This window comes from Meleagris gallopavo, chromosome 7, assembly GCF_000146605.3.
Source record: "Meleagris gallopavo isolate NT-WF06-2002-E0010 breed Aviagen turkey brand Nicholas breeding stock chromosome 7, Turkey_5.1, whole genome shotgun sequence".
Lineage (NCBI taxonomy): Eukaryota > Metazoa > Chordata > Aves > Galliformes > Phasianidae > Meleagris > Meleagris gallopavo.
Genome location: NC_015017.2, coordinates 13,391,911 through 13,403,101, shown reverse-complemented (window position 1 = coordinate 13,403,101; position 11,191 = coordinate 13,391,911). Strand labels below are relative to the sequence as shown.

The 11,191-nt window shown below is 39.9% G+C and overlaps 1 long non-coding RNA gene across 1 annotated transcript; it reads right to left on the bottom strand.

Moving 5' to 3' along the window:
* Nucleotides 1-451: 451 nt before the first annotated feature.
* On the bottom strand, nucleotides 452-11,191 carry LOC104911658. The gene is made up of 3 exons (XR_004160308.1): nucleotides 11,092-11,191; nucleotides 10,279-10,314; nucleotides 452-2,483 (listed from the first exon to the last, which is right to left on the bottom strand). It is a non-coding gene; the product is annotated as an uncharacterized LOC104911658 (long non-coding RNA).

The following is an 11,191-nucleotide window of genomic DNA, read 5'->3' as shown; positions in this document are numbered from 1 at the left end:
CTGTTCCTATTTAAACTGTAAATACCATGCTGGTACAAGTTACCCTGTGAATAACCTGCAGAACACACTTACATAATCTGCTAATGTGGAGCACTGAAGAAATGTTCACTGCTAGTTAGGATCCTGGCAGAACGATTTGAATGCAAGTAAAAAGCAGCTAATACTAAATACTGAGTTTCTGAACAGATTTTTTAATGGATTTGGATTTTATCATCATACAGACAACAAATGTACAGTTGGAAAAGTACTGTGGTTAGGACAGTATTTTAAAGGTGTTACATATGGAAAGATTACCGTGGTGGAGAAGAAACAATCAAATAAATGCTTACCCATATCCAAGGATCTAGGCTCACAGTGGAAAACTCCAAAAAGGAGGGATCTCCAGAAAAAGAACCTTCCCCAGTGGCAGTCAGCCCTTAAAAGGGGGGGGAGGTCTAAGAGAGGTGCAGCCAGGCTCCACCCCTTCCGGTCACACAGCTGAATTGCCTTCTCCTGTGCTCCCAGGGCTGACCCAGTCCTTGCTCAGGTGATCATCAGTGGTCCGGGCCATGACTCATCAGCTGCCATACAATCATATAAACCAAGAAGCTAACATAAAATGCAATCAGGAGATCAAATGTCTTCAATACTAAAGCCCTTGCAAATAGCTACATGAAATATGAATCTGTCACTCAGAATTGATTCTCCATTTTAGTATTTTACCAGAACAGTTTTTCCCCCCACTGTTCTCTATTAATATAAATTTTGGAAAAAACATTGCATGTCCAAACACGGGTATCCAGGGCAGTGCATACAAGGCCAGGCAGCTGGAACTAATGTATGCTTCTAACTCTAATCCAGACTTCCACTCTCACTTTGGGTGAGTCCAGACCAAAACTGGGAACACTTCTTGTCTTCTGGATGTAAGTTCACACCATGACAGCTCAACAGGAGGCAGCTGGGTGGGCACCACCACCTGCACATCCTCTCTCACGAAGAATCTTGTGACAGAAACCCATTCATATAGGGTAGTAAGGACATCATTCAGTGTAGGTACAGCATTAAGCAACTTGCCTTAGAAGACAAGCACCTCGCTAAGTTCTAAATCCTATTTATCTAGTGAGGAAGAAATGAAATCAGCGGGCTAAAATTCAATTATCACTATAGCCATGAACTCTAAGTTGCCACAATGCTACACAGTCTGTTGCCAGTTGACAATGAATGCACAGCTAGATAGTTAAAACACATGGCTTAAAAAACCTATCACGGCATCACCCATATTTTACATGCCTAGTGATATGTAGTGGGAAGTTACACGCAAAATATATGCTTTCACAACCAAAAGTACTTTTTCTGCCCATCTCAAAAACCTCACATCTCCACACTGCTGGCACAAGTAGAATGCCCCAAACACACAAACACAAACCCTTCCTGCTGCGCTCATAGGATCTGAGACCCTTTTCCCTTTGAAAGAGAAGAGCCATAAATTGTCTCGTTATGTAAGGATAAGATTGTGCATAAGATCACACATCCTCCCCAGTGTTCAAAAACTGAGATAATATTGAGATGAAAAAGTTAATGAATTGAGAAATTTCTGGAGTTGTTTGTAAATAAATGTCCTAGAGTACCATGATATTTTCTTCCACATCTAAGAGGCAGAGGAGATTTTACACTAAGTTTCTCATTCAGTAGAAGTCTTTTTATTATCTTTGTAAAGCTCTTTCTCTCCATGCAGAAAACTGTGGGGTGGGCTCCCTCTTGCGTTCATCTCCTATACCAACTTGGAATTAAAAAAAGATGGCATAGATCAGTTAAATGTCCCAACATCCGAGCCAGTGTCTCCCTCAAAAAAAAAGTTCAGACAGTGCAACTGAGAAAATTTTATATTACTAGTTAAGTGAGTTTATGCATTCATACAGATGAATTACATTCTTAATGCAAAGCAAACTGTTCTTCCATGTATCTACCAGATGATCCAAATAAACATTGAGGTATTTCCAAATCCTGAAGCTAAGTGTAGAACTGGAATCCTCCATCTGTATAAAAATTTCATTTAAACTTCAAATAAGGATGTTTGTATAAAAGCATCCCTTTCCTCTTGAGCATGGTTAAAGGGTTTTTTATTGATTTTTTTAAAGTAATTCCAGTACACCTTACAGCAACCTTGAATTTGATCTTATTTCATTCATGTCAGTGGACACTTATCAATCAATATGAACATAAGAACACGCCTTTAGATTATTAGCTCAACAGTAATTGAAGAAGGGCATATCAAGTGTGGGTGGACAACTTTTGCCATCATCTATTGAAAGTTGCATTTTAACTCAGGCTATCTATTCTTGTCTTCCGCTCAGAAGACGGCAAGTGGAGAGGTGATGGTGAGCATCAGAGCAAGGCTGGGCTGTGTATTCCCCCAGCAGATGCACCGGGACAGTAGGGCTGAACCAGCACAGATGAGGCAGTGAGCAGAGTCAGGAAGAGGGCTGCAGCCATTATTTTTCCTTCTAAAACAAAAAGGAAGCAGATCTGAATCTCAAGATATGCTCCGTGACATAATTCTGTGAGGTACACATATATAGCATGTATTTTTCTATCTACTACAACCTGCAGTGGTGAATCATATGGAAGAGAAACACATCAATTTTACACCAAGATGCTGACTCATTTAATTTACAATAAACAACCAGTAAAGCAAAAGAAAAACAATCAGGAAAAAAAAATCCTGTTTATAAAACATAAGTGTAAATCTGACAACTTCCCAGTCTTGTGTTTTACATTGCTTTGTTCCCCACTCATTGGGAAAGACACAGCACATCACCTTCAGACAAACACATTACATTGCAGGCGTGATATCCTCTTTTAGACTGACAAAGTTATTACTGCCTCAGAAACTTGAGGATTAGAATTATGTAGTTAACATAGCCACGCCTAAATAAATTACAACTCAAAATAAACTTGTGGATTAACCTCTGTCATTAATAGAGAGAAATCTTTCCTTCATTTCCTAATGCTAGGGTTCATTGTTTTGCTCAACACCTCCAGACCCAAATCTCCTGCTTTATTTATAAAACACTTGACTAGAGTAAGACATCTATTAGTTTTCCTCAGAACAGTTTTTACAGATTTTTGCTGCAGATGATCAGTTAGCTCACTTCTCATTTGCCTCTGCCACAAACCAGATGCGTCACTAGGCCAGACACTGCAGCCATCCTCTGCAGCCTGGCACTGAAAAGGTAAAATGAGCTAAGAGCCCAGCACCTTGGCTACCTCAGTCTTCCTTAACCTCTTAGAGTGAGCACAAACTTATTTGCACCATCTCTTACAAATAACAGTGACACTGCTTGAAAGAACAGGTGGCATGGAGTCACACAGTCCCTGGAGCTTTTGATAGGCGTATGAATGTCAGAGCTCAGTTCACAGGACTTCAAGCTGAGAGCAATAGTATTCTAGCAAAGTCATTCCTTTTTGAAAAGTACTTTAAGTTTCTTTGTGAGCACTACAGAAAAATAGTAATAAATACATTCTAAGATACACATTTTCTTTATGCTTCAGTGCAAAATAGTTACATCACGTGACTTTTCATTACTACTGCAGCTAAGTCTTACAGATTCACCTATTATTAAAACATGCTACCACCTGTTATTACCTTGGGAAGGATTGTCAGATAGCATACACAACATCACAGAAGTTTTCAGACAATTAATTCAGGGCTTCTTCTAGAGCTCACTGTACTATCCATATCAGCATCCCTTTTCTCCCCGCCCCCCCCAGGTTCTACAGCTCCCAGTAAGCTGACAAGCTAGGTAAAAGGTGTACTGTTTTAGCAAGCTTAGAAGGTAAATTTTTGAAAAACAGTCAAAGGAATGAATCACTACCAAAGTACCTTTCTTCAGGGAGAACCTTTTTCTATCTCCGTATTTTATTTACAAGGCTTTCAGTCAATGTGCCTCACAAAACCTCCGTGCACTGCATCCAACAATACACCATGAAAAAGCAGAGTAACACTTAGTCTGTGGTTAATTTTGTGACAATGTCCCACAAATAGTATGTTCAAACATGACTAAATTAGCTGCTCCAAAGCACTGGACTGTAGGTGCCCTCAGGAAGGCGGTTGCCCCAGCAGCCAGCTCCTGCCTGCCAACTAACTCTGCTGCTCCATGCCTTGCCTGCAGCAAGTCGGGCAGCACCATAGGCCTGGGGCCAAGCAGTAGCAAAGCATTTTATTCTCCTAACCCAGAAACAAGACAGCACACTTGGAGAAGCTCTGATGCATCAAACTGGCAGGGCAGAGGCAAAGCTGAGAGGTGTGAGTGCCTCAGACAAGTGCCTGTGCTCAGACACCCCAACACACCAGCAGCAGCCCAGGCCGCAGTGTCATAAAAATGAACAGCAATATTAAAGATGTTTGCTCCAACAGCAACAACAAAGCTCTCGGTAAATACTGCATGTTTGAACAAGTACCAGCCAGCTAAAAATTGCTTCCGTGTTTACAATAAACATCAAAGGCAGTCAGGGTGGAAGCATCTTGATTTGCAATCTATATATGAACTCGTGTTTACATGACAAAAATGAATCACAGTAACTTCAGCTTTAACCACATTTCAAGACATTCTTGGATCACATTAATACATCATGGCATTTCTACAACCGTTAAGTTTATTACCTTGATTTCACAGACTTAAATCCTGCAAAATGAACATAGAAACAGCTTTTTTTTTTTAATGTACATCACTTCAGTGCTGCCGTTATGTTTTTAACATGCACAGAAATGCAGAGCACCTGCAGAATGTGACCATGTGAGTTTTCTCCTACTTTAAAAGTAGTCCTAACAGCCCTACTAATATCCTGATCATTTTCTTACCAAAAGTCACGATTATTACTGTCCACCTCAAACACCAACAGTTACAGCCAAACGAGAGCACTCTTGCTTCAGTCAAGCTCCAAATAGCAGAGAAGCTGCACTGAGCTGAGGCTCCCAAAGTAGAGATGAGGACACAGTGAGTTCAATACACCTACATCAGTTCACAGCACAGGGCCAGGAGAGATTTCTCTTTAGAATCCTGACCAGGACCCAGACTGGACCACTGAAACACCAGTAATGAGACTTTATTTAGCGCATGCATTTTTTGCAAGTGTCTGAAGTGGAAACTTGCTGAACTGATGCTTTTAAAAGCTTGTGTTTATTAGAAATCTTCACATTACTACAATTTCATTACAGAAATTAAAAGTATACAATGATTCAGTGCACAAATTAAGCATTTATTTATGGATCATGAATTTTAACAGGAGCACAGGGAACAATTTTAAGGGAATATAGGTAAAAATAGTACCATTATCATCCGTTCCAAACTAATGAGCCAAATTTAGATGGCTATTGTTCTTCAGGCTCATTAATAACTGAACATGAATCACAAGAAACAAAGTACATTGATTTCTATCCAGTCTTTGTAAAGATTTTCTTTTCATCAAAACTGTGCATACAAACTAAGGAGATGGGCAATGCAAAGAAACCAGCATTGAATTCTCTGCTAACTCAGTAAAGGTTTAAACCGCAGCAGTTTACAGTTAGAATTATAAACAATGATGAATGTCGTATCAGTAAAAATGAATGCTTTCTCTTATAAAGTTACCTTCAGAAATCAAATGAAGGGTGATATGTAATACAAATAAAACTTACTGCATGTTGAGAACATAAAAAGTCTTGTTAATATGGCACATACCAGTATGCAATTTGATGTTCCAGTGCTAGAATACATCCATACTGGATAAACATTTATCTGCTGGCAAAAAGGAAGGGGCAGCATTAACATTGCCAATGACAGCATGCAAATGCCTGCTCCATCCTTCAGTGGTAAATCACTAAATATACCAAAGGAATCATCTTTGTATCCCTCAGGGCAGATGATTTTAAATCTCAGTGACATCAGAAATTGTGTTTTTAGCCTGCAAAACAGCTGCTGGATAGCTTGCTCCAACAGTGCATGAGAATATATAGAGGTTGGCCCAAAACATATGGTTTCCACTGCACTCTGAGTGATGGCTCAGGTTAAAAGTGCAACAGCCATAAAGGAACACCAAGGCATGAAGGCCAGCAGAGTACAGCTGTGACAGAGCTGCATGTCAGTGAGGAGTAACTCTCTCCAGTCACAAAACCCTTGCATTAAGAACATTTACAAGGATACCGACTGTGACACCAAAGGAACTATTTTTGTAAATAAAGGAATTGTGCAGTAAAGGAGCACAACTTAAGCTATTAATATGAAAAGTACTAATCGTTAAATAACCAACCCAATATGCCCCCATCAGTCACTTCCACTCCCTTTGACAATCATGACTGTATATCCTCTAGCCTGAAAACCTCCAGCTCTGCTTACTCCAAGTCCATATGCATGATCACTGGCTCCTCCTCCTTATTTCTAGCTTTTCTCTCTGCTTCCTCTAAGCAGTCATTTCTAGTCAAAGCTACCGGCCAGCTAAGTTTGGTCTACAGGGAGTAACCACACTCCCCAAAGAACACAACCTAATTATAAACAAGCCCATGAATGGAGAGTTGGACATCAGAGCTTCAGTGGGAGCAAGTCACACAGCCAGGCGTACCCACACAGGCCAGCCGAGCCCACACTGAAAAATGAGAAAGCTGGGCAGCGGAGGGAGGAAGGCAAACACAGGCCTGCCTCACTTCATCTCAGTTCTTACCAGTGCTTTGAAGTCCCACTGTTGGACTGGCTGTTCATGGGACCATAGCAGTGTGCGGAGACCAGAATCTTAGGAAAACAAAACATTGCTACTCAGTACCATGCTTTGTTACATTGTGTTTTCTCATCTTTTGTTTCCAAAACATGCCAGACAGCTAAGAATCACTGAGAAATGGTTTGCGCAGCATGCAAAATGGCATTAAGTCAGTAGAATTTAAACAGGATGCTAAGAACATGGAACTCTCAAAATGAAAACTTAAGTTCTTACTACAGGTAGAAGAAATATAGGATTTGGTGAATTAAATCTGGCCCATTTTTTAATCTTTAAGCAGACTGCAAAGTAACCTCTGAACACACCTGTAGAAAACCCTGTAGAACACTGACTCAAAACCAAAGTTGTACCCTACTAAAACAAAATTTCACGCTTTTATAACAACACGTATCTATGTAACCACATATTAAAACACCTCTAAGTATTTGTTTGAAGCAGTCTGAAAACAAAATATGGCCATACAAGGAAAAAACACTGTAAACTGAACTAATCAGAAATTCAAAAGATCAACCAGTGGCAGACCAAGTCAGATGGAAAGTACAGCCTTGTGTTCAAGAACCATGAAGAAAGCCTTAAACTGAAACACACATTACAGGAAGCTTCTGCCCCCACAGATGTACCTCATTTTTTATCTCCTCATCTTTTCTGAACTGCCAGAAGCTGACTCCCTGACACGCAGCTTGCAAACACCTTCTCAGTTGCACCAGAGAAGCTTCAAATAAAAAGTTCCAACAAAATGAAGTCCTGCCTTTTCGTAACACCAAATGCCACTCATCTCACATTTTCAAAATCTGGTGAGAAGGCTATGCAGCCCCTGGTGAGCTCCTCTGGATTCTAGGGCTATTCTGGATTTAGCAGGGGGTTCACTTGGACAAGGGTTCCCCAGGAATCCTACCGCCAGGAATGACTGAAGTATCCGTGCTGCTCCCACCAGCTCTACGAAACACGAGTTCCTGCCACTCACTCCTTAGCAACCTGAAGCAGGAATTATTTTACACCAAGAGCTGTATCCCATGACACTTTCAGCCAGTGAGAACCAATGAAGTAGTTCACAGGAAATGGCCTGGCCAATGAATGGAAAAAAATAAAGGCCAGATCCTAAATCACCCGCCATCCATCATACAAACCTTCCAACACCCACAGTCTTCTGTAGCTTTCAACTTCTTTAGAATTAAAGAAGGTAAATGCCAAAGTTGAAAATTCCAAACGTATTGTAATTAGCAGATTTTCTGCACATAACCCTCTCTGCTAACAATTACTGCATATTTCAACTGCAGAAAGAAAAAGTCCTCAGGAAAGCTGAATGCTAATTTTAAAGCAATCAAAAATGTATAGATGTTTTAAACTACGAGAAGTAGCTCTGTAACATCTTGACTATCCAAACAGAAACAGATGGTTTACATAGCTTCACTGCTTAATTAAACATTTTATATACTCCACAAAATCACATTTGATGGCATTCTTTCCGACTGGCTTTCTCAATTTAAAAAGTAATTTTAAGTATGCATCACATTAAGTTGAAAATTAATGAAAATGTTCATATTTGATACCAACCTACCAATTTAGCTTTCTCTAATACCTGTGAAAAAATGCAATCAATGGTTCATCGCCTTCTTATTTCTTCCTTGTGATAACGTTAGCATTTTTTTCATACTTCTCAGATTCCTTTATTTTAAATATTCCTAATTCAAAAGCAAATATCTTAGATTTTCCCCTCCCGTCACCTTTTTAAAAAAATAAAACAGTAGAACAGGAAAAAATAAGATTGAATTGATTTTATGAAGAACTTAAAACCATCTCCAAACAAGATAAAGGCATGAATGTTGCTATCCTAGTAAGATACCACTAGCCCTGGTAGGAAAGATCTGAGAGCGATGATAATGAAGAAATTTTGAAGAAACTACTTGAAAATCTCACGAGTGAAAGACAACAGGGAAGAGGTGTGCTGACACAGGAGTAAAGTCAGTTTACCTGGTTCTACAGACCCAGTCACCTCATTGGAAGGAAAAGAGGAACACAAAGGAAAGCAAGGTTTTAATTACATAAATCATCATTTAGTTCAAACTTTCTGTGGTAAGTCAAGTGAAGGAGAGGCTTTCACAACTATTATTTATAGTTAACAGCATTACTTTCTAGAGCTGATGCAAAACTGATGTAGTAAAAGGTAAAAACAGATAAATATCAAAATTATTCAGCCAGGTGCTTGTTCAAGTGTGTGATTGCTAATGATGTGCTAAGATTAGAATGAATTTCATTCTGTTCTCATTGATAATAGTTCAAACTGGATACATTGGCACAAAAGTCATCAGCTGCATTCATAGATGGCCTTGCTCAGCTAGGCTTCAGTACAATCTTTTTACCAGATGATGAACAAAAGTACAGAACAGAAGGATGAAGTTGGCTTGCGAGGCACAAAGCCATGAGAGTTGCAGATCGTTATGACCTCCTCCTACCAGGAGCTCTGTCATTAGCACATATTTAAACCTACAGTAGCCTTTCTGCTTCTTTTCAGGCTTTTGTTAAGCACCAAACTTCATGAAACTTCGGAGGACATTCCTGGTCCCCTTAGCCCACCAAAAGCCCACATTGAGCAGCAGCAGAGCAAACTATTAGGAGACATTCCTTAACTAATAATAAGCAACTACATCATAGCTCGGACTGTCATATATTGCTAGTACAGTGCAGAAAGATACAGAAAAAATAATCCAGTTTTGCCATCTAGTTGCACATATTTGATTAAAAATGCGTTACCAAAAAAAGTGAGGCTTTTTTAAAGTTTGTTTACTAAATCAAAAATTCAACTGTAGAACACTGAAGTAATGTAATAAAAGTAGGATAGCTATCTGCTAAAGCAATCCAGACCCTCAGAGCTTTGTAGCAGTCTATTCCTCATATGCATTAACACTCTATATAATCATATAAGATAAAGATGTTATAAGTATGAAAAAAAAAAATCAAGAGAATTTGACAAAGCAGATTATAATAACAAAAAGAGAATATATAGAATGCTTACCCACGTCCTGGGTTTACTGCAAAACTCCAGAGGAGGGATCTCCAGAAGAGATCATTCCCCCCTGGCAGTCAGTTCTTAAATGGGTCTAGGAGAGGTGCAGCCAGGCTCCACCCCTTCCTGCAGCACAGGTGAATTGCCTTCACCTGTGCTCCCGTGGTTGACTCATTGCTCGCCTCAGGTGATCAATCAGAGGTTCAGGCCGTGATTCAGCATCCCATACACACTCAAATTCAGCATTTAAAACCACAGAGACAAAAGCAGAATGATTGACTCATTGGACTCACTGCCACTAAAAATTTAAGTAAATAACGTAAAGAATATTTTCAGGTGCTATTTTTTTTTATTATTTTTTTTTAACCAATAGCATATATATCCATTGTACCTTCATTACTTTAATATAAGCTAAGGTTGTTATTAAATTTTAATCATGACTACTTGTTTTTGTATTCCTCAAGGTATATGAAAGCTTTTACCCTTTGCCATGATAATGTTGCTTTCTATCTGCGTATTGATTCATAGCAATAACTGATTTTGCTTACCTAGCAGTTGCTTATAATCCTCAAGTGACACTTGAGCTGAAAAAAAGGAAGAAACACATGACAGTTACTTAAATATACTAATTTACCATTAACATGTTTATGTTTCACCAAGAATTCTTTACTTAATACCCCCCAGGGACTTTATGCATCATCCTGTGCTAAGGGAGCTTTAACAGCCCATGTCCCCACCCAGCCGCGAGATTCCATGGTGGTGAGTACCCGCAAAACGAAAACAGAGAAGTTGCATTTAAGTGTGTAACTGCGTAACTTCAAGTATCATTTAAAGCCTGATAACTGAAAAATAAAAACAAGGGAGTGCTGCTCTTCAACTTTCGTGAAAAATCATTTAGGGAAAAAATATAAATGTCTCAGATTTTTTTTAATGAATATGTTTTGATTTCTGTAAGTTTGTAATAACACAAAAATTAAAAACTAATTCCTCAGGTACCCTCCACTGTAGTATTATATTTTTTCCCTTGATGAACAAACCGCTTCTTTTTTTTAACCCCATCTATTCACAACGGAAAAGCTTGGTTAGATTAAGCCAGGCGGATAAGCAAACAGGACGAGCCAATCAATTTCCAACAACGGCCCTTCAGCTGAGGAGCTGCTCCTCAGCCGTGTGGGCACCGCCCGCGCCGGAGCGGCGCTGTTCGGGAGGAGCGGCGCAGCCCCGCTGCCCTGCGCTGCTCGGGAGGAGCGGTAGCGCTTAGGTAGAAAACGTGAGTGGGAGGAACATGCTTCTCGTTTGGCTTTAGTTCTCATTGCTCTACGGTTATTAATTACACATAAATGACATCAATTTGCCCTAACCGGGCCCATGCGTTCCTTCCCGCCGCTCGCCGGCTCTTTTCCTGCTCTCGCTGAGGCGGGAAAGCGCACAAGCACGCGCCGGCCCACCCTACGGCCCCTG